The 12,719-nt window shown below is 46.3% G+C and overlaps 1 non-coding gene across 1 annotated transcript; it reads right to left on the reverse strand.

The window, feature by feature from the left end:
* Positions 1 to 4,825: 4,825 nt before the first annotated feature.
* Positions 4,826 to 4,898, reverse strand: trnar-ccu. Its single transcript has one exon. It is a non-coding gene; the product is annotated as a tRNA-Arg (tRNA).
* Between the last annotated feature and the right edge of the window lie 7,821 nt (positions 4,899 to 12,719).

Raw genomic sequence — 12,719 nt, forward strand, 5'->3', positions numbered from 1 at the left:
GTGGTTGGATGCAAGACGGTTTATTGTTAAAAGCTTCATTAGTTGCTTGAGTGATGGCAGATATGTCAGGAGCACTGAGATTGGTTGAATGTTCCTCCTTTCTCGTTACCGTTATGGACAGGGGGGTGGGATCAATTTAAACAGCCCTGTTCTCCTCTCACATGCCATCCAGATCCAGAAAGATGTTTTTGATTTCTGACTTTCCTCTTTATAAACACTTTCCCCAACCCCCTCAGTTTGGAGTGTACCCATCTGTATAAATAGCCCTGCACCAATCTTGACATGAGCTGAATTAAGAGGGTTAGTTTATTTTACACACCTGCAAAATGTGGGAAATGGGTTTTGCAACATTCGCCCCTTTTGCACTCTTACAATAAAGGAGAGATAAGGGAAAGAAAGGGGTTTAGGGCAAGACTACGACAGAGATAAGAATTTTGGTTTCACTGAAGCCCAGATCCAGTGGTGTACTCAGAGGGTAGCCAGCTGAATATGTTGCCGGGTGATCCATCTTTTCAAAAGTGAGGACTTCCATGATGGACAAAGGCACAAATACAAAAGTTCCAATGTTCCAGTAGTTCGCAGTGTCAGTGAAGGCCAGGAAATTTAAAACTGGACACAGCTCTTTCTGTTTTGTCAAAGAGTCAACCCGACTCGAAAAGTTAGCTCACCTTTCTCTCCACAGATTCTGTCAGACCTACTGAGATTGTCCAGTATTTTCTGTGTTTTTTTCTGGTGATACCTGTTACATGGTGATGGAACCATCAATTCACTAGACATGTGCTTTAAGATATGAACAGTGGTTTTAATCTACTTACTACAGAGCCAGCCTGTTACCCGTTGAACTCTCGATGAACTGGCAGGCTGGCTCTGGACAAGGGTATTTATACAGCATTCCAGGGGGAGGAGTTGTGGGCGGAGCCAAGGGTGGAGCCCTGTACAAACTCCTGAGCATTCCCAGAGCTACTCCCCCTAGTGGTCAGATAACGCTACTGCGCTTACAATGGCATTGGTAAAGACAGTGTGAATTACTACGTTACATTCACCACACATGGTAAACAGTAGATACAGGCAGGCGGCTTGCCTGGAGTCCTGCTTCTCTTCTGAGGTCAAACAGTGACTGAAGATAAAATTCAAAAGCTGCATAATGAAAGGACTCCAGACACTTCAAGTCTTGGTCACATGATAGGGTAGTTTCAAGTTGAACTATTTGGTTCACAAGGCCCCTGGTTCAAACCCATTGTGTTTTGGAGCAGTTAATGGCAGGTCCATAGCTGGCTGGGGCAGACCTCTCATCTACTAATTCATTGTGTTGGAGTGGCTGGAATGTTTATTCAATGCAGGAGTGTCACGTGCCAGCGAGTGTGAGGCGTTAGCCTTTGTTCGCTTTCAAACTGCTCAAAAACCTCCAGAGGCTACCAGCCCAGTCATTGTCCATTTTGAAAAATAGAAAAAAATAATTTTCTAACTGAGCCAGGTTGATAGAGTTTTCTCCTTCCCCTTTACTTCAGCAAGTTGTTGGCTGACTAAATGATGCTTTTTTAAAAAATGTCAGTTTTGTCCGAGAATGGAAGTGGTTGAGTTGGTTGTCTTGCTGTTTGAGGCTAAACCAAGGAGAATTCCACGAAAAACAGAAGGGAGGCAGGAAGGGGAGCTGGAGGGTGAAGATGGAGAATAGGTTGGAACTGGACTGAGAAACGCTTGATCCTGGGAAACCATTGTTGCACCGGCAAATTAACTTATATTCTTTAGTTGTTAACATCACTGACAAAGCTGCGTTTATTGCCCATCCTTAACTTCCCTTGAGAAGGTGGTGGTGAGCTGCCTTCTTGAACCGCCGCAGTCCATGAGGTGTAGGTACACCCACAGTGCTGTTAGGGAGCGAATTCCAGGATTTTGCCCCAGTGACAGTGAAGGAACGGCCGATATATTTCCAAGTCAGGGTGGTGATTGACTTGAAGGGGGACCTCCAGGTGATGGGGTTCCCTGGTATCTGCTGCTCTTGTCCTTCTCGATGGTAGAAGTTGCAGATTTGGAAAGTGATGTTGAAGGAACCTTGCTGAGTTGCTGCAGTGCATCTTGTAGATGGTACACACGGCTGCCACTGTGCGCCAGTGGTGGAGGGTTTGAATGTTGAAGGTGGTGAATGGGATGCCAATCAAGCGGGCACCTTTGTCCTGGATGGTGTTGAGCTCCTTGAGAGTTGTTGGAGCTGCGCTCACCCAGGCAAGTGGAGAGTATTCCATCACACCCCTGCCTTGTGCCTTGTAGATGGTGGACAGTCTTTGGTGGGTTAGGAGGCGAGTTACTCGCCGCAGAGTTCCCAGCCTCTGGCCTTCTCTTGTAGCCACAGTGTTCAAATGGCCAGACCAGTTCAATTCCTGGACAAACGTAACCCTCGGGTTGTTGATAGTGGGAGATTCAGAATGAATGTGAAGGTGAGATGGTTCGGTCCTCTGTTGTTGAAGATGGACAGTGCCAGGCACGTGGAAGGCACAAATGTTACTTTGTTGTAACAATCCTGCAGCAAGAGGTCATTTTCATACTCCCAACACTAAAATAATGGTTTATAAAATCTTCAGAAGCTATGGGTGCAGTGCAATGGACTCTTTTATTGGGACTCTCTACATCTTCCTAATTTCCCACTATTGTTACCTCTCTGTGCTTACCGCAGATTAATAAGGATTTTTATTATCAATGCCTTTGTTTCTTGTACTCTTTGCTAAATAACAACTCGATAGATCCACTCATATAATCATAAAACTGTCAGGCTTAATGAGCCAGTTGAGATTTCATTTATCACATGGTTCCTAATGAATTTCATAGTTATTAATATTTTATACAGTCCGAGTGATGTATTTTCTGAGCTATTATTTCAGTGCAGAAGATTACAAGACAGATTTAGCTGTATTTTAGAGTTAGAACTTAAATTCTGAAGGTTTTGGATTCAAAGCTTTCTTCAGCAACACAAGGACAAAACCTAAGCTCGCAATCCAGATGCAGCATTGGGTGAACCTTTCAGGTGAGATATTAAAGTGAGGCCCCACCAGTCCACGCAATGGGTGTGAAAGATTCCACACCAGTATTCAAAGAAGAGAGGGGAGGTTTTCCCAGTGTCCTGGTGTTTATTCCTTAATCTACAGCACGAAAGAAGCAAATTTACTTGCCATTGTCACATTACTGTTCCAAGGAGCGGCTCTGGAATAATTTAATAGTAATCTTTATTAGTGTTGGAACCAACAATTCTACAGACACGTGCTTGTAGGATTAGAATAGCGGTTTTAATATACTTACAACAGAGCCAGCCTGTTAGCCGTTGAACTTTCGGTGAACTGGCCGGCTGACCTTGTGGCACTGATCTTTATACAGCAGCTCCCGGGGGAGGAGTCCTGGGCGGAGCCAAGGGAGGAGCCCAGTACAACCCTCGAGCATTCCCAGAGCTACTCCCCCTGGAGGTCAGGTAGTGCAACTGCAGGTACAATACAGACACATGTATATACAGATTATAATCCGGTGTAAATCACATTCACCACAACGGCCTGACTCACTGTGCACGAACCAGCCAAAGGAAAATAGGAAAGTGAACATTCTAATGGTGCAAGCAATAGAACTTAGAGGAATAGAATTGAGGGCACCATCTCAGGAGTCTTGAATGATTTTAATGGACAACTGGTTCCTGGGGAGTCGGTAACCAGAGGAGGTAACTTTAACATGATTAGCAACAGAGCCAGAGGGGTCTTGAGGAAACATTCTTTTTGACACAGTAAGTTATCGCGATCTGGAATGTGCTGTTTGAAAGCAGCGGTGGAAGCAGATTCAAGAGGGAATTCGATACGTAATTGAAAATAAACAATATTAAAGAGCTCTGGGGAAAGAGCAGGGGGGTGGATTGAATTGGATTGATCTATCATAGGTGGAATGGGCTGAATGGCCTCATTCTGGGCTGTATCATTCTGTGATTCGAACTGGGTTCCTATCCTCGGGTTCTGTACTGCCCTCCGGGCTGGAGAAGCCTATTTTACTCTCTAAGCTGAGATCGGTTAACCCATCGCGCACCAGGACTCAAGAGTTGACATCTTCCTCATCTCGGTATTGCCTGGCTGACTTGCTGAAGCTGATTGCTTCCATTTAGATTGCGTGGATTCTTTACTCTTCCTGCTCTGGCTCACCAGCATCTTCGTCAATGCAGCCTCAGAATATAAAGTCAAATTGACAGATTAAAAATCCAAATGCAGTGAACAGTGAAAGCATGGCAACAATGGAATGTGAACGAGTGTTTTTTTCAAAATTTATTCAGGGGTGTGGGTGCTCCTGGCTAGAGCCCATCCCTAGTTCCCTTGAGAAGGTGGTGGTGAGACGCCTTCTTGAACCTTTGCAGTCCATGTGGTGTAGGTACACCCAGAGTGCTGTTAGGGAGGGAGTCCGAAGACTTTGACCAATACCAGTGAAGGAATATTTCCAAGTCGCGATGGTGAGTGACTTGGAGGGGAACCTCCAGGTGGTGGGGTTCCCAGGTATCGGCTGTCCTTGACCTGCTAGGTTGCAAAGGTTGTGTGTTTGGAATGCACTGTTGAAGGAGGCCTGGTAAGTTGCTACAGTGCCTTTTGTGGGTGGTACTCACTGTCACTACTTTGAAATGAAATGAAAATTGCTTATTGTCACGAGTAGGCTTCAATGAAGGCTTCAATAGTCGCCACATTCCGGCGCCTGTCCGGCGAGGCTGGTACGGGAATCGAACCGTGCTGCTGGCCTGCTTGGTCTGCTTTAAAAGCCAGCGATTTAGCCGAGTGAGCTAAACCAGCCCCTAGAAGAAAATACAAACACACACCACCCCAGATGGGACTCGAACCCACAATCCCTGGCTTAGGGGGCCAGTGCCTTATCCATTAGGCCACTGGGGCTACATGTGACTTTGCGTCAATGGTGGAAGAAGTGGAAATTTGGAAAGTTGTTGGTGGGACGCCATTCAGCAGGCTGTTTCATGCTGGATGGTGATGAGCTTTGTGCGTGTTGTTGGAGCTGCCCTCATGCAGTACGGTTACTAACTCTGATTGGAAGCATTTCAGGAGGTGACATCGCATGACCTCTCACCTCTAGCTGCCACACCCCACACTCACACAACCGGTCACCTGATGTGCCCCATCGTTATGAGCTAAGATTTCAATCTCTTTGGTTTCCTCAGTTGCTGCCTCTCTCTCTGATGGATAAGGAGGTATCTTTGGATGAGATAAGGGGAGGGAAGATCTCTGATATTTATGGGAAGTTGATGGAGAGGGAGAGAGCTTCGCTGGGAGAGATGAAGAGAAAAGGGAGAAAGAGTTGGGTTGTTCATTTGAGCGGGGGGGGGGGGCGGGTGTGTGGAGTGAGGCCCTACGGAGGATAAACTACCTCCTCATGTGCGAGACTGAGCCTGATCCAGTTTAAAGTGGTGCAGAGAGCACACGTGACAAAACATGTATGAGTGGGTTCTTTTCGGAGTTGGAGGACAGATGCGAGCGCTGTTCAAGGGGGCGGTGAAGCACCCACATGTTGTGGTCCTGCCCTAAGTTAAGGAAGTTCTGGGAGTCTTCTAGACAATGTCAGAGATTCTGGGGCTAAGGTGGAGCCATGCTCATGGATGCCGATATTCGGGGTTTTGAATGAACCAGAGATGCGGGGTGGGGGCTGATGGTATTGGTCTTTGCCCCCCTGATAGCCCGGAGGAGGATTCTAGGGTGATGACTTGGTGGGGGGGAGGGAAATCTATAGGAGTTCTTCCATCTGGAGAAGAATAAATATGGCATTACGGGCTCTAGTCGAGGTGGAAGTTATTTATCTCCTTCAGGAATTGGTAGTCATCAGCAAAGAGAGGGTGGGGTAGATAGGGGGGGATACTGCTCCCCAATGTTGCTGCTATCAGCGGCCACGAGATTAATCTTCAATTCCTGGAGGAACCGTGGCAATCCTGGGTGGTCGTCAACTCGAGCTAGTCGTGGTATATAACCCACCTTTCTTTCATTTCCCATTGCGGTCTCATTCAGTTTCAAGCCAGATCATGGAGTATTCCCACTTCTAATACTGAGGAGCTGGGATTCAATCTTCAGCTGGTGACCAAAGGGATTTTGTCTTCCTCAGAATTACTGAAGATTTGCACCTTGTCATTTAATCTTTCCTGTCCTCCAGCTGATCACAGACCTTCCCCTTTGTTCTTCTTCCCCCTCCACAGCTGACGCCACCCCCCCCCCCCCCCCCCCGCCCATCACCTGCCCCACCTTGTTACCTTTCTATCCCTCATCGGTTCTGACAATGTATCATTGACATGAAACGTTAACTCTGTTTCTCTCTTCACAGATGTTGCCTGAACCACACAGCATTTTCATGCAGTTTCTTACTTTATTTCAGATTTCCAGGACCCACACTATTTTGCTTTCGAAGCTGACATTGACTCCTCAACGGTCACAGTTGCGTTGGGCTAATCAGGTAAAGTAAAAGGAAAAGTCAGGATTTTCATGTTTCGAGCAAGAGAATCTAGATGAATAGAATTGAAAAGCAGAGAAGTTGTGTTAAATTGCACAGATCTTTGGCTGGTCCACACTTGGAGTTCTGCATACAGGCCCAGACTTCATATTACATAAAAGATACAGATATTAAAAATGATAATCTTTATTATTGTCACAAGTAGGCTGACATTAACAATGCAATGAAGTTACTGTGAAAAGCCCCTCGTCGCCACATTCCGGCGCCTGTTCGGGTACACGGAGGGGGAATTCAGAATGTCCAATTCACCTAACAAGCACGTCTTTCAGGACTTGTGGGAGGAAACCGGAGCACCCGGAGGAAACCCACGCAGACATGGGGAGAACGTGCAGACTCCGCACAGACAGTGACCCAAGCCGGGAATCGAACCTGGGACCCTGGCGCTGTGAAGCAGCAGTGCTAACCACTGTGCTGCCGTGCAACCCTTACTAAAGAGATACTAAAGAAAGTGCAAAAAAAAAGGGATTTGCAAGGATGGTATCAGAACTGCGGGATTGGCTGGAATTTTCCGGCCATTCCCTCCTGCGGGTTTCCCGGCCGAGGGGCCGGGGGGGGGGGGGGGCGTATAAAATGGGAAATTCCGTTGACAGCAGCAGGAGCAGACGATCCCACCCCCAGCCAATCCCGGGCCATCTTGCCACTGCAAAACACACCGTGGGTGTTGTGGAAAATCCCGCCCGATGTATCTATTAGGAAAGATTGAGAGGGCAGGGCGGTGGGGCAGTGGGTTAGCACTGCTGCCTCACGGCGCTGAGGTCCCAGGTTCGATCCTGGCCCTGGGTCACTGTCCGTGTGGAGTTTGCACATTCTCCCCGTGTCTGCGTGGGTTTCACCCCCACAACCCAAAGATGTGCAGGCGAGGTGGTTGGCCACGCTAAGTTGCCCCTTAATTGGAAAAACAATGAATTGGGTACTCTAAATTTATTTTTAAAAACATAACTTTCTCCCTCGTGTGTTTATCCAGCTTCCCCCTAACCCATCTACGCTATTTCACAGGATCGCGGAATCACAGGCTTGTTACAGCACAGAAATCATCCATTCGGCCCATCGTATTTGCACCAGCTCTCCGAATGAGCAATTCCCTTTGTGCGATTCTCCTGCCTTCTCCGCATCACGCTAAACATTGTTTCTTTTTCAAATAATAATCTAATTCCCACTGGAAAGCCTTAATTGAACCTGCCTCCACCGCACTCTCAGAGAGTGCGTTCCAGCGGTAGCGAGCTCCACATCCTCACCACACTGAATAAAGACAATTCTCCCGAATTCCCCGTTGGATTTAATCCTATGTTTATGATTGCTAGCTTTAGCTTCCGCCAGAGGTGGAAACATAGTCTGTATGTTTGCTCTATCAAACGGCTTCATAATTTTCAAGTCCTCTATTAGGTCACCCCTCAGCCACCTTCTCTTCCACAGTGACCTCAATGTGCCAACTCAGGAACCACGCAGTGGTGAAAAATTAAATGATCTAAGTCAATGTTCATTATGTATAGGAACCCTGTGGAGTGACAGGCTGCTTCTCTCTTGGTGCTGCCTGATTGACAGCCTAATCCCTTCTTATTACCAACTGTAAATGAAGTGTTGCTAAGAGTTACACATGACTGCACCATCAAGCATTGAGAGACAGTGAGAGGGGAAAACAGGGAAGGAGGAAAGAGAGGTGGGAATGTGACAGAGAGTGAGGAGAGAGGGGAAGAGAGGGGGAGAGACATTAGATAGAGAGGGGTGGATTGACAGAGAACCATGGTTGAGGGAGGGGACAAATCAGATAGAAGGGAGAGGGAGTGAGATGCAATAAATAGAAAGAGGAAGAGAGAAAGATGAAACAGGTGAGAAGAGAGGAAGATTAGATTGAGAGGCAGGAAGGAGAGAAGCTAGAGAGGAGGGAGGTGAGGTAGAGAGATAGGGTGACCAAGGAGATGAAGTAGAGAGAGAACCCAGAATTGAATGTAAAAATATCGGTGAGGTTAATAGTACTGTTATTTGGCGCAGTGGTTAGCACTGCGGCCTCACGGCGCCGAGGTCCCAGGTACGATCCCGGCTCTTGGGTCACTGTCCGTGTGGAGTTTGCACATTCTCCCCGTGTTTGTGTGGGTTTCGCCCCCAAAACCCAAAAGATGTGCAGGTTCGGTGGATTGACCACGCTAAATTGCCCCTTAATTGGAAAAAAATTAAAGTGGGTACTGTGAATTTATTTTTACAAAATAGCACTCAGTTATTTATATGCAAATTCCGATGAATAGAAACGTGTGGGTAAACAGTGGGCTGAGATGCACAGCTCTTCCATCAACTTCGCGAAGATGGCATTTCGACATCTGTCTGTCCATTCAAATGTATCGAACAGCGTAAAATTTCTGTCAAAATCATCATTACACACTAATTTTAGTGGTGTGATAAGTCTCGAATAGCACCAAACAACATCCCTAGCACTGAAAATTCACCTTAACAGGTGTGCAGTCTCATTCCTTCAGATGTCAAGAAAACAAGTGTAGTTTAAGGGATTTATATGTGTATTGGTAAACATTAGAAATAAGGTATAGTTTTAAGTGTGTTTAATTTAATGTTACTGTGAAGTTGTTAGCATTGTTGCTTCACAGTGCCAGGGTTTTGGGTTCGATTCCTGGCTTGGGGTCACTCTCTGTGTGGAGTCTGCACATTGGACATTTTGAATTCTCCCTCTGTGTACCCGAACAGGGGTCAGAATGTGGCAACTAGGGGCTTTTCACAGTAACATAATTGCAGTGTTAATGTAAGCCCACTTGTGACAATAATAAAGATTATAAGATTATTATAACCTATATCTAGATTCATTACGGGACGAAGGTATTTGTATGTGTGAAAGTTGGTTAAGTTCCAACTGTGCTGCTATTGTACTTGTAGAGGGCTATGCATAAAGAATAAATGAACCAGCAATGGTTGCTTATCAACTGAGACCTTGTAGGTAATGAGAGATAATGCCATTCTCACAGCTCTGCTAGAAGCAGTTGGTATAGAAGGCTAGAGAGGGAACATCTTTCTCAGCTTTGCTAGAATTAAAGCCATACTATGGAGTAATGGTTAAGAAAGCAGATGCCAGAAATCTGAAGTTCAGCTAGTTAAGGAAACTAGAGAATTGAAGAGACCAATACATCTAGAGTTAAGTGAACAGAAACCAATTTATGGCTCAGAAGAATTCAATGAAGAGTAAACAAAGTGTTCTGAGTTAGAGACAATTGCATTAACCATATTTAAAGTGAGACATCAGCCTTCAACAGCAAATCAGACATCTTATGCCAATTTAATGCAGTCTGGGAATCGAGAGTTCAAGCAATTGCAAGCAGTTTGCACAGCAGTCAAGACAAAGAAATTCTAAAGGAGGATTGGATTTGCTCATAGTGAGCAGTTTTGGGCCCTGTTTCTAAGGAAGGATGTGCTGGCCTTGGAAAGGGTCCAGAGGAGGTTCACAAGAATGATCCTTGGAATGAAGAACTTGTCGTATGAGGAACGTTTGAGGACTCTGGGTCTGTACTCGGTGGAGTTTAGAAGGATGAGAGGGGATCTTATTGAAACTTACAAGATACTGCGAGGCCTGGATAGAGTAGATGTGGAGAGGATGTTTCCACTTGTAGGAAAAACTGGAACCAGAGGACACCATCTCAGACCAAAGGGGCGATCCTTTAAAACAGAGATGAGGAATTTCTTCAGCCAGAGGATGGTGAATCTGTGTAACTCTGTACCGCAGAAGGCTGTGGAGTCCAATTCACTGAGTGTCTTTAAGACAGAGATAGGTAGGTTCTTGATTAATAAGGGGATCAGGAGTTATGGGGAAAAGGCAGAAGAATCGGGATGAGAAAACATCAGCCATGATTGAATGGCGGAGCAGACTCAATGGACCAAGTGGCCTAATTCTGCTCCTATGTCTTATGGTCTTAAAAGTGCAGTGGAAGCTTTGCTTAAAAGTGTCATTTGGAAAACCTGGTCTAGATTTCGCAATACAAACCACTAAGGAAACACACAATTATGAGAGAAGATCTTAAAGCGTGTTCAACCCTAACATGGCAATCATTTGGGGGGATTCTGAGCAGACGTCCACAAACATTCATATGGGGCTCAGAGTGGAGAGTGTATTTGCCCACAGTCCTTTTGTGTGCTTAAAAGGGACTTTGAGTCAACGAGACCATTGTAGATCAAGATGTCCTTTGTAACTTCCGTTAATCCTAAAACCTGTGTGTTATTGTTAAACTAAGGGGAGAGTAAAGGCAAATTGTTTCATAATCAAATTTTTTCATGTTAATAAATGTTTCTTGTCTTGTTAAAACTAATTAGTAGTCTTGTGACTCTGTTCCTCAGTGTTTTGAGATAGGTTCTATTCAGGGATCTTCCCGTTCAGTTATAACATCAACTGAGCTTGTAACACAGCTTTTAATCATCATTGGATATCACACCCACGCTGAGTGTGATATCCAGATCAGCATTTTTAAATAAGCCATTGGGCTAATGTAAATATCTCGACATGTATTCAACCCAGCACCAGGAGGTCAACGGCTGAGTCTGCGAGAGCTCGACCGGGCGCCGTTTAGCACCACTGTCCACAAACGTGGTAAAGGCATGCTGGGACCTTGGGGGTAGGGGAGGTCTCCAAGGTCATTAGAGTCCCTCCGGGTGGTCAGGGACAGGGTAGGGTAGGGTAGTACCCGGGTGGCACTGCTAGGGTGCCTGGGGCACTGCCAGGGCGGCAGGCTGGCAGTGCCAAAGTGCCTGGTGCCAGGTTGGCACTGCCACGGTTTGGGGCCAGAGGGGGGTCCTTGCCCATTTGAGGGGGCAGTGACGGTGTGTAGCAGGTGCCGCGAGAAAGTTGGAGGGTTTAGGGGGGGGGGGACAGGAAGCGTAGGGGTGGGGGTCTGAAAGGGGGAGTACAGAAATGGGGGCAGCCGGTCAAAATGACACCCTGATCTGTGAGTTGTGGGGGGGGGAGGGGATCTCGGTGCTACAGCCCCCCGAGCGACACCCCACCAAACATTCACGAAAGCAGACTCGGTTTCCTGTCTGCTGATTCTCTCCCCGAATCTTTGTTCCTCCCTCCTTTATTTTGCTCTCTGCACCTGATTCTGTGTCTAATTCGCGATCCTAATTTACTCTCCCTGATTCTGACTCTACAATCTGATCGGCTCAGGAGACACGCAGCAGCTGGATGCCCAGTTGCGGTTACTGTGCTTTTTGACTGCCCCGCTGACGTAACTTACCGTCAAAACACTCATCAAAGGTCAATGGAAGTTGAAGTTCAATTAATGGGAAAGTACCATTTGCTTGTCACTGAGAACAAAGTTTGGACCAGAGAGAATGAGACTGAATTATGAATTCAAAAGTATCACAGACAGTTGTGATGGACTTGTGTTTATAATTATCTCTCAGACCCAATGTAGTGCAACAGGCGAGAAGATTATCCTTTCCCCAAATGTAACCCTCTCTTTCCAACCAGTTGGAGCCACCAATAAATTGGCTCTGTGATATTTAGGGCTTGATATTTGGATTGGATTGGATTTGTTTATTGTCACGTGTACCGAGGTACAGTGAAAAGTATTTTTCTGCGAGCAGCTCAACAGATCATTAAGTACATGGGAAGTAAAGGGAATAAAAGAAAATACATAATAGGGCAACACAAGATATACAATGTAACTACCTAAACACTGGCATCGGATGAAGCATCCAGGGTGTAGTGTTAATGAGGTCAGTCCATAAGAGGATCATTTAGGAGTCTGGTAACAGCGGGGAAGAAGCTGTTTTTGAGTCTGTTCGTGCGTGTTCTCAGACTTCTGTATCTCCTGCCCGATGGAAGAAGTTGGAAGAGTGAATAAGCCGGGTGGGAGGGGTCTTTGATTATGCTGCCCGCTTTCCCCAGGCAGCGGGAGGTGTAGATGGAGTCAATGGATGGGAGGCAGGTTCGTGTGATGGACTGGGCTGTGTTCACGACTCTCTGAAGTTCCTTGCGGTCCTGGGCCGAGCAGTTGCCATACCAGGCTGTGATGCAGCCCGATAGGATGCTTTCTATAATGTATCTGTAAAAGTTGGTAAGGGTTAATGTGGACATGCCGAATTTCCTTAGTTTCCTGAGGAAGTATAGGTGCTGTTGTGCTTTCTTGGTGATAGCGTCGGCGTGAGTGGACCAGGACAGATTTTTGGAGATGTGCACCCCTAGGAATTTGAAACTGCTAACCATCTCCACCTCAGCC

The sequence above is a fragment of the Scyliorhinus canicula genome, chromosome 14 (assembly GCF_902713615.1).
Source record: "Scyliorhinus canicula chromosome 14, sScyCan1.1, whole genome shotgun sequence".
Taxonomy (NCBI): domain Eukaryota; kingdom Metazoa; phylum Chordata; class Chondrichthyes; order Carcharhiniformes; family Scyliorhinidae; genus Scyliorhinus; species Scyliorhinus canicula.